The following is a 15,538-nucleotide window of genomic DNA, read 5'->3' as shown; positions in this document are numbered from 1 at the left end:
CTCTCGACACTCATCGTCCCACACCGTTGACACCTCTCTCCTTTGGCTTTGGTGAATACAGGTAGTCCTCGACTTACGACCACAATTGAGCCCAAAATTTCTGTTGCTCTGCGAAACATTGTTGGGCCTAGCATTGTGCAGGGTCCCGAATGCTTGTCAAGCACCTTGTGATTTTTTGGGTGAAACCTCTCTGTTTCTACGACACATAATTTCAAGTAATGAGTTCTTTTGGCCTTCAGTCTGACGTGAACCGGCAAAGCTCAAATCAAAAAAAGAAGAGGAGGGGGAAAAAAACATGCAGGGAGTCTTATAAATATTAGTGGCTGTGCGCCTTCGGTGTTGAGTCGTGCCGGCCACATGACCACGGAGACGTCTTTGGACAGCGCTGGCTCTTCGGCTTTGAAACGGAGATGAGCACCGCCCCCTAGAGTCGGGAATGATAGCACAAATGTGCGAGGGGAACCTTTACCTTTACCTATACTTCAGTGGTGGGTTTCAAAATTTTTTAAAACCTTTTCTGTAGGTGTGGCCTGCTTTGTGGGAGTGGCTTGCTGGCCATGTGACCAGATGGCAGTGGCTTGTCGGCCATGTGACCGAGTGGGAATGGCTTGGCAGTCATGTGACTGGGTGGGCGTAGCCAACTTGTGAAATGTGGTGAAATTCACTTATCAACGCTCTTGCTTAGCAACCAAAATGTTGGCTCAGAAACTCTGGCATTTGAAGCACGCAAGTCTTAAAGCTATCAAGTTACAAGACCCTTGCACCCCTAACCCTTTAGAAAAAAACCCCCAGGGGTGTTCAAACTTGACAGCTTTAAGACTTGTGGACTTCAACTCCCAGAATTCCTCCTCTCGCTCTTCATCTTGATGATGTGCGGACGGGCAGGGGGGAGGGAGCTGGAACCGGTTCTAAACGGCACGGTAGATTTGTGGAACCTCTTCTATAGAAGAGGTTAGAACTGGCAGAAACCCACCCCTGGTATACTTGATCTTTTAAAAAGTGCTGGGAATGTTTAATACTTACATCAAGAAATGGGAAATACAGGAAAGAATGCCTTTTTTTGCACTCCTCCATCTCTCCCCCCCCCCAACTTAAGAGTTTCCATTGTTTGAGAAATATTGGTCTGAAGCTGTCTGCTAAGGCAAGCCCCCAAACCAATTAGCTTATTGTTATGTCTATGAAGTCTGTTTGTGCTGGAACACTGACTGCTGGAGAGAACCCCCTCAACTTTTACAATAAATGTTTAAATTACTGTGATTAGTCTGTACTACCAGGAGTTATAAATGGGCTCCTTCTGAGTAGGAATTACAGTGCAGTTGAAAGTGCTGTCATATTCCAGATCACTAAATCATAGTTGCCTGAGTTGGTTTTCCTATAAATTGTGGCATCAACAAATGATTAACGGAGTCGGAAGGGAGCTTGTAGGTCATCTAGTCCAACCCCCTGCCCAAGCAGGAGACCCTACACCATTTCTGACAGAGGGCAATCCAATCTCTTCTTTAAAGCTTCCAGGGATGAAGCTCCCACAACTAGCTCTCACTTCCTCTCTGCTCCAAAATTATCCTGCAGACTTATAGGAGGTCAAAATCAGTTTCATTGTTTAGTTTCATTTCTCTAACGATATTATTGACCATTCTGGTCACTGAAAGGTTGACCTTTGCTAGATTCATTGTTGAAGTCATCTCCACTTCTGAGAGTTGACAACCATCCTTCTCTGCACCATCTGATAGGAATGCTGGGATAACTTTTCTCTGGGAGTCTATCCTACCCCTGGGCTTATGATATCATTCCGATTACTGGGTTCAGGATCCTTTGATCCCGCTTTTGTTTTCCAGTTGTTTTGGCCAAGTTTCTGGGCTTCAATCCAATGTTGACACTACGGTCTGAACAATACCAAACTTGTTCCCCTTCAGATGTTAAACTAATACCTGCTTTTTCTTTCTGCTCTTGGAAGAAGTCAAAGGTCCTGTAGGGAAGAGGGTGGAAATGGAAAACCTGTCTGTCTTCTCTCCCAGACCTTTTCTTTTACTTCAAGAAGTTTTTAATAGCAACCGAATGGACTCTTACAGAGTTATGTAGCAAAGCCAGGGAACTGTTATGTTCTCTCATTTTTCTGCCAAAATTGATTTGGGTCAATGAGAGATAGGAGAGAGAAAGAGATAGGAGAGAGAAAGAGAGAGAGAGAGGGAGGGAGGGAGGGAGGAGAAGAGAAGGAAAAGAAAGAAAGCAAAAAAAGAAAGACAGACAGACAGACATAAATAAGGAAGAAAGAAAGAAAGAAGAGAAGGAAAAGAAAGAAAGAAATCAAAAAAGAAAGACAGAAAGAAGGAAGGAAGAAAAGTAAGAAAGAAAGAAGGAAGGAAGGAAGAAAGAAAGAAGAGAAGGAAAAGAAAGAAAGAAATCAAAAAAGGAAGACAGAAAGAAAGAAGGAAAGAAGGAAGGAAGAAGGAAGGAAAGAAGGAAAAGAAAGAAAGATGAACAGAAGGAAGGAATAAGGAAAGAAGAGAAGGAAAAGGAAGAAAGAAAGCAAAAAGGAAAGAAAGAGAAGGAAGGAACTTCCAACACTGGAAGATTTTATAAAGAAATTGGACAGCTATTTGTCTGAAATGGTACAGGATTTACTTCTTGAGCACAGGTGAGGGGGGGTGTTGGACTAGAAGACCTCCAAGGTCCCTTCCAACTCTCCTGGTCCCTCTCTCTCAACTCAACCCATCTCAAAGGGTTGTTATTGTGAAGGGGGGAAAAGGAGGTGATAATTGTATTGGATATGTATGCTGCCTTGAGTTATTTGCAAACAAATAATAATAATAATAATAGCAGGATACAAATGAAAAATATTAAGATTGTACATTTTCTAGAGTCATCAGCCACATTTTCCTTCCTTCCTTTCTTTTTAAGGTAATTTTTAACTATCTCATTACATGATTGGGAGCTGCTTGAATCTTGAAAGCTGGCGATAATTTGAGGTGGTTTGAGTTGGCTTAACGGAGGCATTACCTCTGTGGATTTTTCTTCTTCTTCTCATGACTGACAGGGCTTTTGAGAAAAGTCAAGTTTTCTCATACTGGGCTCAGATCCCAGTGGCTTTATGGATGTGTCCATGTGTTTTTCTTGGCTACAAGCCAAGCATGATTTGCCAAAGTCCTTTCCCAGGATGTTTGGGTACTTATCTGTTTAAAAAAGAGGGCTGTGAAAATATCTACAGACTCCTCACATCCTGCACATAAATTGTTTCAACTCCTACCCTCGAAAAGGTGCTATAGATGGGAAACCTATGGCATACATGCCCAAAGTGGCACACAAAACCATGTTGCCCTGCACACACGGCCTTGCCTGTTGGTCTTCCGGGTTTCTGGTGTGCATGCACATACGGTGGTCAGCTGTCGTTCACGCTTGCGGCAGTGCTGACAACCGGTGTGCACATGTGCGGCGGCCAGCTGATTGTCGGGTGCGATGCACGCCAGAACCCGGAAGTTTGGCTTTTCTGGAGTGCAATCCCTTTGTGCACGTGGCAGTGCTGAAAACGGCAGATTGTTGGGGACAATATGCCGATATTGTAAAACCGCTTAGAGGGCTGTAAAGCACTGTACAGTGGTATATAACTAAGTGCCATTGCTATTGTGTTTAATACATCTTTCCTCTAATAGCAAAATTGCCACTATTAATCTAGTTGTTCATTTGTTGACTTATCAACGTTCATATCATATGTGGGACCGCCTGAATTTCCCAGGACCCTCTGCAGCGCAGAGATCCTGTGGTGGGCATGCACAATCTTGATTCAAGCTGGATGCAGGAAGGTAAGTTATGTAGTTTATTTCCATCAGTTAAGAGAGATCTGCTCTGTCTTCACAACTGACTATCTTGTCTATTTGGAGCTCCTCCGTTTGCCCCATTCCAGCCCATCCACTTGTCTTTCAAAGCTGGTCTTGCAGAAGTGACTATTCCTCTGCTATTTTTACAGAAGGGAATTGATGGGTGCCATCCCACCTGTCTACTTGAGTGCTATGCACAGGACGTTGTAATTAAGTGGTTTTATTGAATCAAAACCACTTCATCATTAAACCCGCCATCCTGGGCCCAACGTTTGGGATGCCGGGCTCTGCCTGTCCCAAGCCAGGACAAAGGGTGAGTGATGGAGGAGTAACACCTCCTTAAAAAAAACCTTGGTCCAGCTGGCCTGGCTGGTAGCCCCTCATAAGGGCTCCTTTCCAGGGTTACAGGAGAAGACGGTCAACGGTTTTGAAGGCGGAAGAGGGCTCTACGCCCCAACGGCAGATCAAGCGGCAGAGCCATCTTCTAGGAGAAGGGAAACTCTGATGACAAACCTCCACTGCCTTGTGGCTACATCCAGTCCTGGAAAAGGCTTCGGGAGTCAACCTTGAGACAAAATCCAGAGCCAGAGTCCCGGAAGCAGTTCGTGACTGTGTACAACCACCTTCTGGTAACTCCTGCGATGCAGTTAGAACCAATCGTATTGGCTCCAACTATTTGAGCGACGTGGAGAGGGGAGGATGTGCTGCTTGGGTAATAGTCCATCCTCCATATTAATCTACCCAGGCCTCGTGCTCTGGAGAAGACACTCCAGCTTTACCTCTTTCCAGAGCACGATACCATCGTCTTTTGAGACTGATGGATGCCAGTGCAATTATTGAATCAAGGCATTCTGCTCTATTGGTCTTTGTGTTCAGGATCAAGCAGGCACTTCACCCAAGACCATTGCCACGGATCAGTCTTGGTGAGCTAACTACCAGGATTCTGCTCTCCCCTCTTCTTTTTCCACATTATGAGCCTCGGTGGCGCAGTGGTTAGAGTGCAGTACTCCAGGCTACTTCTGCTAACTGCTGGCTGCCTGCAATTTGGCAGTTCAAATCTCACCAGGCTCAAAGTTGACTCAGCCTTCCTTCCATCCTTCCGAGGTGGGTCAAATGAGGACCCAGATTGTTGGGGACAAGAGGCTGACTCCAGGAGTGGGTTCCAGCCACCATTACTACCGGTCCAGCGCCAGAAATCTGCGCATGCGCACAACCCTTAAAAAGGAATAAAAATCACATTTTCTTCAATGAAGATTGCTCTGCGCATGCGCATACAGAACAGAAAATCAAGATGGCGTCGCTGAGGAAAGAACCGGTACGGTCACATGTCCGCCGGAGTTACTACCTATTCGGCCGAACTGGACCAAATAGGTAGGAATTCATTTCTGGCTGATTTTGTAAAAGCTGTAAAGCAGTATATAAATCTAAGTGCTATTGCTATTGTATTTAATACATCTTTCCTATAATAGCAAAAGGCAGTATGTTTAGTGTTCCTTTGTCTGCATCAACTCTGATAATAGATGGGCTGAAAATAGACATTTACACTAATGTCTATTCCTTTGTCTATGGAGATTCTCAGTCACCCAGGTCATGGTTGTCCCCAGGGTGCTTTTTCAAAAAACAACCGGATTTCCTTAGTTTTTTTCCTTAAAGACGTTTCGCTTCTCATCCAGGAAGCTTAGACTGAGTCAGAATGGAAGAAGCCACTGAGATGAGAAGCGAAACCTCTTCAAGGAAAAACACAAAGTCCAGTTGCCTTTTGAAAAAGCATCTTTGAGACCCTCTATTACTTTGCTTAGAAAAGGTATATCATCGCTTGAATGAACAAAACAAGTCCACCTTCAGAATGCATTTCAAAATTTATTTTGAGGGCGTTGCTTATCAGTTTAGGAATTTTGCAAGATAGAGCCAAAAGGAAAATTATATTTACAATAAATTCATTGTTCTAAAGTTTACTTTGAACACGTGTACATTTAACAGAAATGTACAGTCACAGGTTTAATAATGAGTGAAATAATGAGTGGAAAAAGTGGCATACTTTTTTGCAAATGATTTTTGCCAATTTCACTTGTTGTTTCTATTGTTTTTAAAACAGTAAATTCCCACTGCAAGCAAGGCAGACTTTGCCATTGTAGGTAGCCTTAAAAATGGCATTACATTTTTAATACAAATTAAAGAGGAGTTTGACAGACAGAACAGTGGGACTGTCCATATATTTTAAAAAATGAAACCGAAGGAATACATTTCTCCTCTGTTCTCACTCATGTCTGGCTAATTGTATCATTCTCAGCTTTCATGTCCCTTTCATGTAAAACATGAGTATTAATTAATTGTCTTTGTTCAGCTCTGCTGCACAGTTTTATATTAGAATTCTTAAACTGTAACTTCTCATTGGAAGTTGTAAATGCAAATGACTTCAATTCGTGCGTTTTAACAGCTAATTGGTATTATATATCAGCCCTTGATTTATATTTGGTTCGACAGTGGCTGCAAATCATTACATTTGGCACTTTGATAAGAGAGCTTGAAATTCAGAGAAGAAACAAGATAGATTTCCTATCAAACTTGCTTGGGTTTATTGCTAACCCATAAACTAATGTGTTTTGTTTAACAAACCATGATTAGATCAAATCATTATTTAGGGTAACACTCCAAAAGTTCTTAGAAAAAAAATCAGTAGCATTAAAATTCTTTTTTTTTTAAGAGAGCAAAGAAATCAAAGAGATTGGAAAATGTAACCAAGGGAATTTAAGTAGCAGCAGAAAAGGTGTCTTATATTTTTTGGCATGTCAAGGTCTTGGATTTGAACAGATTTTCCAAACGAATCATTTTCCTGTTCATACATCTACAATGCAAAGCTTACAGTAAATCTCACTGTTTCCTTTGGCTGGTTTGCTTCACCGGTGAGGTTTTTTTCCAATTTCCACACGGATTAAGTGAGGCCCTAGCATTGTGCAGGGTCCCGAATGCTTGTCAAGCACCTTGTGACTTTTTTGGGTGAAACCTCTCTGTTTCTACGACACACAATTTCAAGTAATGAGTTCTTTTGGCCTTCAGTCTGACTTGAACCGGCAAAGCTCAAATCAAAAAAAGAAGAGGAGGGAAAATAAAACATTTAGAGTCTTCGAAATATGAGTTGCTTCTACAATACAGGTATTCCTCAGCTTACGGCCACAACTGAGCCCGAATGTTCTGTTGCTGTGTGAGACAGTTTTTAAGTGAGTTTTGTCCCGTTTTATGACCTTTCTGGCCACAGTTCTTAAGTGAATCCCGACACTTGTTAAATTAGTAGCACAGTTGTTGAGTGAATCTGGCTTCTCCATGGACTTTGCTTGTCAGAAGGTCGCAAAAGGGGATGAGGTGACCCCAGGACACTGTGAACGTCGTAAATATGAGTCGTTGCCAAGCGTCTGAATTTTGAGCATGTAACTATGGGAATGCTGTAAGGGTGAAAATGGTCATAAGTCATTTATGGTTCTCCCCAGTGATGTTCTGGAGATCTTTCAAAACAAGTAAAAAGTCTATGGAGGTTCTCAGTCCTCCAATGTCATGGTTTATTTTACTTTATTTACAGTCACAGACCAAAACACGACCACTACAAAAGAGACACAGCAGCCAGTCACCAAAAGCCCAACTAAGGGAGGATTCAGCTCTCTCCTCTAATGGTCACAGCTCTCAAGAAAAACCTGGAAACCTGAGAGGTGATGTACGAGGAGACATCCCCAAGGCAATGCACAAACAAATCACAGCCATCAGGACCAGAAGGGACGATTTCAGGAAGAGACAGTAACCTAGATCTGTCCGCACTATACATAGGGCAAAATAGAAGGACATGCTCCGCTGTCTCAACCTCGGCTCTGTCACAAGGGCACAGCCGCTCAATGTCATGGTTGTCCCACAGGTGCTTTTTCAAGAGGCAGTTGGACTTCCTTGCTTTTCTTTGAAGACATTTCATTTCTCATCCCAGGAGCTTCTTCAGTTCTGACTTCAGTTCAAGAAGAAGCTTCTTGGATGAGAAGCAAAACCTCTTCAAGGAAAAACAAAGCCCAGTTGCCTTTTGCAAAAGCACCTTTGGGATTCAAAACATGTTATTCTCCCAAACCTTTGGAGAGGCAGTTGTGGAACCCCACTGGTGTTTTGTTCAAGCAATGAAAAGCATCTGCTTTCTATGCCTAAAGTCCTGTAGGAAGTTAGCACCCACCCCTCTAAGAGATAAAGAACTAGCTAGGTCTATTCATAGGCAAAAGCCCTCACCCAAGATCCAACAAAGGTAGGATTAGCCCTCTACCCATCTAGCAACAGAACTCGCCACTTGGCACCTGGGAAGATTACATCACCCAGCAAGGTTCAACTAAGCCTGGGGCTCAGGACAGTGTGCAGAGTTCTCCCTGCCTGGCCCTAGGGGAGTCTGACAACCAATCAGAATACAAGCTCAAATTCAAAAGCCCAGAGAGGGTAAAAAACCCAGGGGCTCTCAAATCTCTACCCCCTTGAAGCATGCATTCCTGTCCACCATTAAACCCTCTTTCCAAGCAGTCTCCATGTTTCCAGTGTCTTTCCCCCCTCCCACTGGAACTGAAGGAGTTTATGAATCAATATGAATCAATATTGGCTTCTTCTTATCTTATTGCATACCGTCAGAAATTAGTTGTTTTCTAGCCTAGCAAATCGGAACCTTTAATACTGGATGCCATTACTGCAAATGTTATCTCACTGCTGCGTCTCGCTTCGACTCTTGGCTTCAAAGCTAGGCACATTCTTCAAAACGTAGAAGAAATTGTTACACGGGAATAGCAGGCCCCCTAGAGAAAGGAACCAAACTGGGGAGTTTTCCTGGCTCATAAATCCTTAAAGCATTCTGCTGAAAAGCAACTTGCAAAGGGGGACCCCCTACTCAAGGCTATAGGAATGCTCCATAGATAAGGTAGACAGAGGCAGGAGCTTGAACAAAAGAACGCTTTAAAGAGCACATTGGTAACGAATCTTTGTCTCTGGATAAACTTTGTTTCTATCTGCCTAAAATGTATATAATACTCTGAGACCCTCTTGCGTGGCGTGGCTATTCCTTACGTGCATTTGTTTGAATGTTTTGGATAATTTGTCACCCAGCTTTTGCTATGGCCATAAATAAAAGCTGATATACTTTGGCATTTCAGTGGCTCGGGGAAACTGCTGGAGCCTTACAGAACTTAACCCAGAAGGACATTTCTCCTAACACTGCCCATCTGCGGGAAACTTACTCACGAGTAAGCATTTCAAACCACACAGCCTTATCTGAAAAGAAATGGAGGAGCGGCCTCTGTTCCTGTCAGGTTTCAATGGAAGATTTGTCAAATGCCAAGGGTAACAAGGGAGAGCTGAAAAGATGAAATGGTTGTTACTAGCCCATTCTACACTGAGGAGGCCCCTATAATCCAGCACGGATTTCTGAAAGGAACGGCATGGGAAAAAGAAAATATCTACCTCTATCCAGGCCTCCCTTAAGTCATTTGGTAAGCTGATCCTTCCTTGAGCTCTTTAAACAAAAAACAAAAAAACACCTCACATGTGCTTTTGTGAGTTTTTTTTTTTTTTTAATAAAGCCTTTCCTACTATTTGACTGTATGACAAACAAGGACAATTTAAGGGAAGATGCCTGCAAAGTTATAAAGGCGGGGGGGGGGGGGTTTAAATCCCTCTAATTAAGCATCTTTGAATATTGAGTTTCTTCTGGGGATCTAATTCACTGGTGGCAAGAATTAAAAGGAGGGCTAATGATTAGGTCGGATCGGAAGGTAGGGATAAAAATATATGCCTCGGCAAATTTAACGCAGGCCTTTTGTAACCCTTCCTTCCCAAATTTCGGTTCTTGCTTCTCTATTACTGTGTTTGGATTACTTTTTAATGAACTCAAATGTAAAGGGGGAAAAAGAGAAAGAAATCAGCGCGGTATTAGGAAACCTTTAATAGGTATGCGTGCGCGCATTTGCATGCATTTCATTTTCTTAATTATGCTGAATCGTTAAGAAAATGCATATGGAGCGGTTGTTTTTAACATAATTTCCAAGCTTTCCCTCACCCACCACCACCATCTTCTACTTTTCATGACTATGTTTATTGTTTTTTTGTAGCTGTGTTGGTTTTTCAGTGTTGTTGTACACAGACACACAGACACACTTTAGAAGAGAAGTTCTATAGAAAGCAAAGCAATTTCAGGATTTTTGTCAAGGGCAGAAAATGATTTCTTGAAGGATAGCTTTTGAAGTGGCTTGGGTAAGCTCTCTTTCTCTACATACACACAGGAACACTAAACACATTGGCATTAGGTTGTGTCTGACTTCAACTTGGAAAAAAGATTTCTTCTTTTCGTAAGAAATCTAGACCAGTTGTACCCAACTTTTTTTTTGCCCGTGCCCCACCTAAGCATCTCTAAAATCCTGATGCCCGCCCACCTCCTCGTGAATTTGGGGGATATGTATACTATGACTCCTCTTTAATTTTCCTTCATGGTTTTAATATTTTCTGTGCGGCTGTTTTAAAATATCTAAAAAAGCGCTTGCGGCTTTAGATATTGAACAAAAACTTGCAAGTGTGTGAAGGGAAACTGGCTTGGTTCCCCTTCTATTAGCCAGTCTTTTCTTCCACTTCATCTCTCCTTTAACATAATTACAATAATAACAACTCTGTTACTTTATATCAAGCACTCCTTTCATCCAACATAGAAGTGGGCAATTTGGTATCCTTCAAAGGTTCTGAATCACAAGCAAAAAAGACAAAGGAAGGGAGTTGAATTCTAGAATAGCAATAGCACTTAGACTTATATACTGCTTCACAGTGCTTTTACAGTCCTCCCTAAGCAGTTTACAGAATCAGCCTCTTGCCCCCAACAATTTGGGTCCTCATTTTAGCTGTTAGCCGTTCCTGACTCTAGGGGGCGGTGCTCACCTCCGTTTCAAAGCCAAAGAGCCAGCGCTGTCCGAAGACGTCTGCGTGGTCATGTGGCCGGCATGACTCAACCCCGAAGGTGCACGGAATGCTGTTACCTTCCCACCAAAGGTGGTCCCTATTTTTTCTACATTTTTTACGTGCTTTTGAACTGCTAGGTTGGCAGAAGCTGGGACAAGTAACGGGGGCTCATTCCATTACGCGGCACTAGGGATTCAAACCGCTGAACTGGCAACCTTTCTGATCGACAAGCTCAGCGCCTTAGCCACTGAGCCACCGCATCCCTGGGGGATGCCTGCAACAGTGCTGAGTTTGAAAAAGCAGTCCTAAGTCCTTTTTTTTTTCCAGGGCTGCTCTAACTTTGAACGGTGAATTTTATTGCTGGGTCGCTTCTGACTAATGTTTCTTTAGTCGGCTCTGTAGATTTTCAGTTGAGTTAAGGTCTGGGCTATTTGCAGGTCATTCCAGCAGTGGAATATGATTATCCTGAAACTCCCCCCAAAAATGTGGTATTATTAGCCATCAAATCTCAAAAACACACTTTTCTCAGAAGGTTTCCACAATGTTGGCTACCACTGTCAAAGCATCTTGGCCACTTCGGTGAATACAATAATTAAGTAAAGGAGCATTGACCTCCAGTGCTAAACAGCACCTAAAGCCCTCTTAAGAATCATATTTCAAAAGCATTTCTCTCTCCCCCCTCCTCAAAGCAGGAGGGAATAAGGTCTCCTGCCTTGGTGATAAGGTTGGACTAGAAGACCTCTAAGGTCCATTCCAGCCCTGTGATTCTGTGTGTGTGATTTCCCCCTTCTCTGCAGGCACTCAATTCTATGAAGCGATCGTCATTCTTTCTAAATTTGCATCTGTATATTCATGTATGAAAACAACGCCCATCGTTTGGGGGAGGCGTTTCTTTATCAAAACAACCACTAGCATGAACTAACTAACTTGGCAAAAAGGATCTCACTGTTGGTAGGATGGTGTTGTCAACAATTCTGTTCGGTTCCTTTTATTGGTATTTCGGTAATGACAAAAAGATCAGTTTTCATTTGCAAACTGCCACCAAGAGACCGCAAAGCAATCAAAGTATAACAGTCAATTAATCTCTCCAGATGATGTTTGTGTAGCATTTAACTGGTTTCAGTAAATTACTTCCCTATAGACTGAGTTGTTACATTGATATAAATGTTATTCCAAGCTAAGGCAGTAATTTACTAGTCTGTTAGAACATCAATTTCAAGGCATGAAACTGACCACAGAAAATGAAACGGGAGCGACAGTTACATGCTTGGTTGATCTAACAATTAACTGATTAAACTAACCAATTGAACAAGCTTAAAAGCTGTCTTATTTTATCGCAGAGCGGATTGTGTTTCTGCTCACTATATTTGAGTGAGTGAGTGTGTGTGTCTTTGTGTTTGCATGTGTATCAGTATGTTACGATGCTCCTAATTCTGATTATTTTTCTGGACTTCTTATGTGTTATCAGTCTTATATGCTATCTGGTATAGGGTTTCCTGCCTGAGCAGGGGGTTGGACTAGAAATATAGAAAACTGATGGCAGGAAAAAAACAGTGACCAATGAGTCTGTCTTTGAGTTCTTGTTTATTTGTCTTTGTTTTATTTTTAGTTTCGCTTTTTAAAGTTATTATGTTAATTTTTTTTATTTATAAAAATAAGGAATCACTCTGCACCTTTTCTAAAGTCCAGTGCTAATCTGGTTGGTGATTGCAAAATATGAAAGGGCAAATTGTCATTAAGGGCAATTAATTAATTCTTAAAGCTTAAGAACCCATAAAGCCTTGTGAATTTGTGCTGGATGATAAAACAACTTGGCCAGGAATTGTGAGTCAAGATGGCTTGCTAGAGGAGTCCAAGGAAGTCAAGGCATGTCGCTTACTACAGATCTGAAGATGCTTTCTAGTAAGGCATTACTTTAGGCCACAGCTAAGGCTAGATTGAGATATATGAATACCATTTTATAATGCCTTGATAAGGCCCCTGCATCCTGGAATACTGCATCCTGTTTTGGTTGCCACAATGTAAAAAAGATATTGAGACTCTAGAAAGAGTGCAGAGAAGAGCAGCAAAGATAGTTAGGCTAAGCCTATGAGGGATGGTTGCAGGAATTGGATATGTCTAGATCAGTGCTTCTCAAATAGTGGGGCGGGCCCCCCAGGGGGGGCGCGAGGCTCCGTAAAGGGGGGCTCAGCTCAAATTATTTTATATATTTTTGTTTTGCAGGTTAAAGTTTTTTTAATATTGTGTTCTTTTAAATCCTGTGCTTCTTTAAATCTTTTCTGCTACAGTTAATAAAGCTATTCTTTGTTGTAAATTGATCCACATTTCTTTCTTTTTTTATTCTCTTATACGTTAATAAGGTGTTATGCAGAGGTGTACTTATAACAATTTTATAGACAAATGATACTATTTACAGTTGCGCGGGGGGCGCGAAATGTTTTCTTCTTCCTAGGGGGGGCATGACAGAAAATAATTGAGAAGCACTGGTCTAGATTGATGAAAAGGAGGACTAGGGGAGACATGATAGCAGTCTTCCGATATCTCAGGGGCTGCCACAAAGAAAAGGGAGTCAAGCTATTCTCCAAAGTGCCTGAGGGCAGAACAAGAAGCAATGGGTGGAAACTAATCAAGAAGTAACTTAGATCTAAGGAGACATTTCCTGACAGTTAGAACAATCAACCAATGGAACAACTTGCCTTCAGAAGTTGTGAATTCTCCAACACTGGAAGTTTTTAAGAAGAGATTGGACAGCCATTTGTCTGAAGTAGAGTAGGGTTTCCTGCCTGATCAGGGGGTTTGACTAGAAGACCTCCAAGGTCCCTTCCAACTCTATTATTCTATGCTACATTATGCTGCGATCTCTAAAATACTCTTTACAGAAATTCTACCCCTTTTCTTGAAGAGTGTAAGCTCTGAAAAGTTGGGACTCTAGAATTACAGCTGTCCTAAAGCTCATGTTGGCTTCTATTATTGACCAATTTCAGGGCTTTTGAAGCTCCTTGGAAATGAAGTACCTAAGCCTGAGGCCACTGTCTTTTCTCTGGGCTCAGCGAATTAAAGGTCTTTTGCCTAGACAATGCTGGTGTTTGGTTTGGGAAAATGTTTGTTATTTTAGGCCAAGAATTCTCAAGTCAGGGATGAATGTCAGACCAGAGGCTTTCTCTCATACTTCTGTGTCTGAAATTGGACTAGATTCTGGAATCATGAAAAAAATGGTACACATTAAGTGGGGAGGAGGAAGACTAAGTATGACATAATTTTCAGGCAGTCTCTGAAGTAATGGTTGCGTGTGCATAAGCCTAGGGAGCTCCGTGCCAGGAAGAACTTCTAGATAATTGCTTGTCCAATAGGTAGTTAAATAAGACATCTTGGGCTGAAGGTAACAAGTCTAGTTTCATTTTTTTCCCCGAGCTTAAAATACTCTCTTTTGTTCTTTGTTCACCTTCACTTGTCCTTTCGGAGGAACTGTTAATTAAATTTAATTTTATTTCCAAACTGTCCTCTTTGTTATTGGCTCATGTTTTGCATTATTGGAATCTACTTTTCTCCAAAGACATTTGTTTAATTGCCCGGAGGGTCTCTGCAGATAACAAGCAGCACAGAGGCCATTTAAAAATAAATCATCCCTCTTCTGGGGTGGAAGGTGATGACAGAATTCCTTTCTGATTTTTTTTTTTAAAAAAATAGTTGTCAAACCTGGCTGTAACACTGAAGATTAGATATGTGTAATGTTGCTGATGAAAATAGGGAAGATGCATTAATGGTAGGGTTTCCCTACCAAATATAACAGAATAAGTTGGAAGGGATCTTAGAGGTCTTGTAGTCCAGGGGTCACCAACTATTTGGACCTCAGGGACCACTAAATTCATAATTTTAAATCTCACGGATGACTAATAGGATCTGCCTAATGATCGGCTGGGTGGGTGTGGCTAGGTGGTCATGTGACTGAGTAGGCATGGCCAACTCGATGTCACTCATGTCGAGGGACGCCTCGCCAGCCTCTTCTTGCCCCTCCCCTGCCAGCCACTCCTCGTCTCCCCACCTGGGCTCCTTAGGGCCCCAATAGGAAGCAGTTGTTGGAGCTAAGCAGCTACCATGGGAAAAAGTTGGCAAAACCGCTCAGGTCAAATTGGATCTGACCGAGAAGGAGGCTCAGCAGAAGCACCTCACTGAAGGCTATGAGCAGAAGGAAGACCTATGGGAGTGCAAGGCCAGGTACTGGCACCTGGAGGCTCAGCGGGATCAGATACTCAGACAGTACCAGGCCATGAGGCTGTCCTATTGGAACAAGGCCCTCTGCTCTTGGCCACCAGTGGCCCTTCCCTCCAGCCTTCGCCCAAAGCCCCACACCAAGAGGCTGAAGCAGACCCCAAGTTGGAATTTCTGCCTCCCTCCAACCTACACATAAAGACCACGAAGTGGGAGACTCTCTGTAGCATCACAAGCATCCATTGCACGTATCCGGCCCAGGGGCTGCAGTTTGAGGACCCCTGATTTACTGCAATATAAAAAATGCAAATAATTTTTCTGCGGACCACCAAAGTTTTCTTGCGGATCACCAGTTGGTGACCTCTCTCCTAGTCCACAATTCTGTTCACCCAGAGAGAGAAAAACCACAAACCATGACTTATGAGCTGGATTGACCCAGCCTTCTAAATCCCAAAGAACCGAAGCGTATTTGGGCTGAGAGCAGTTTGAGAATTCAGCCAGCCTAAAAAAAAAAAATACTGACCTAGTTGTAAGAATTAGCAGAAGGTCGTTTTCTATTCTTTTTTTTTTTT

The sequence above is a fragment of the Natrix helvetica genome, assembly GCF_964273705.1.
Source record: "Natrix helvetica genome assembly, chromosome: 12".
NCBI classification, from domain to species: Eukaryota; Metazoa; Chordata; class Lepidosauria; order Squamata; family Natricidae; genus Natrix; species Natrix helvetica.
Note: the sequence above shows the minus strand (reverse complement) of the source record.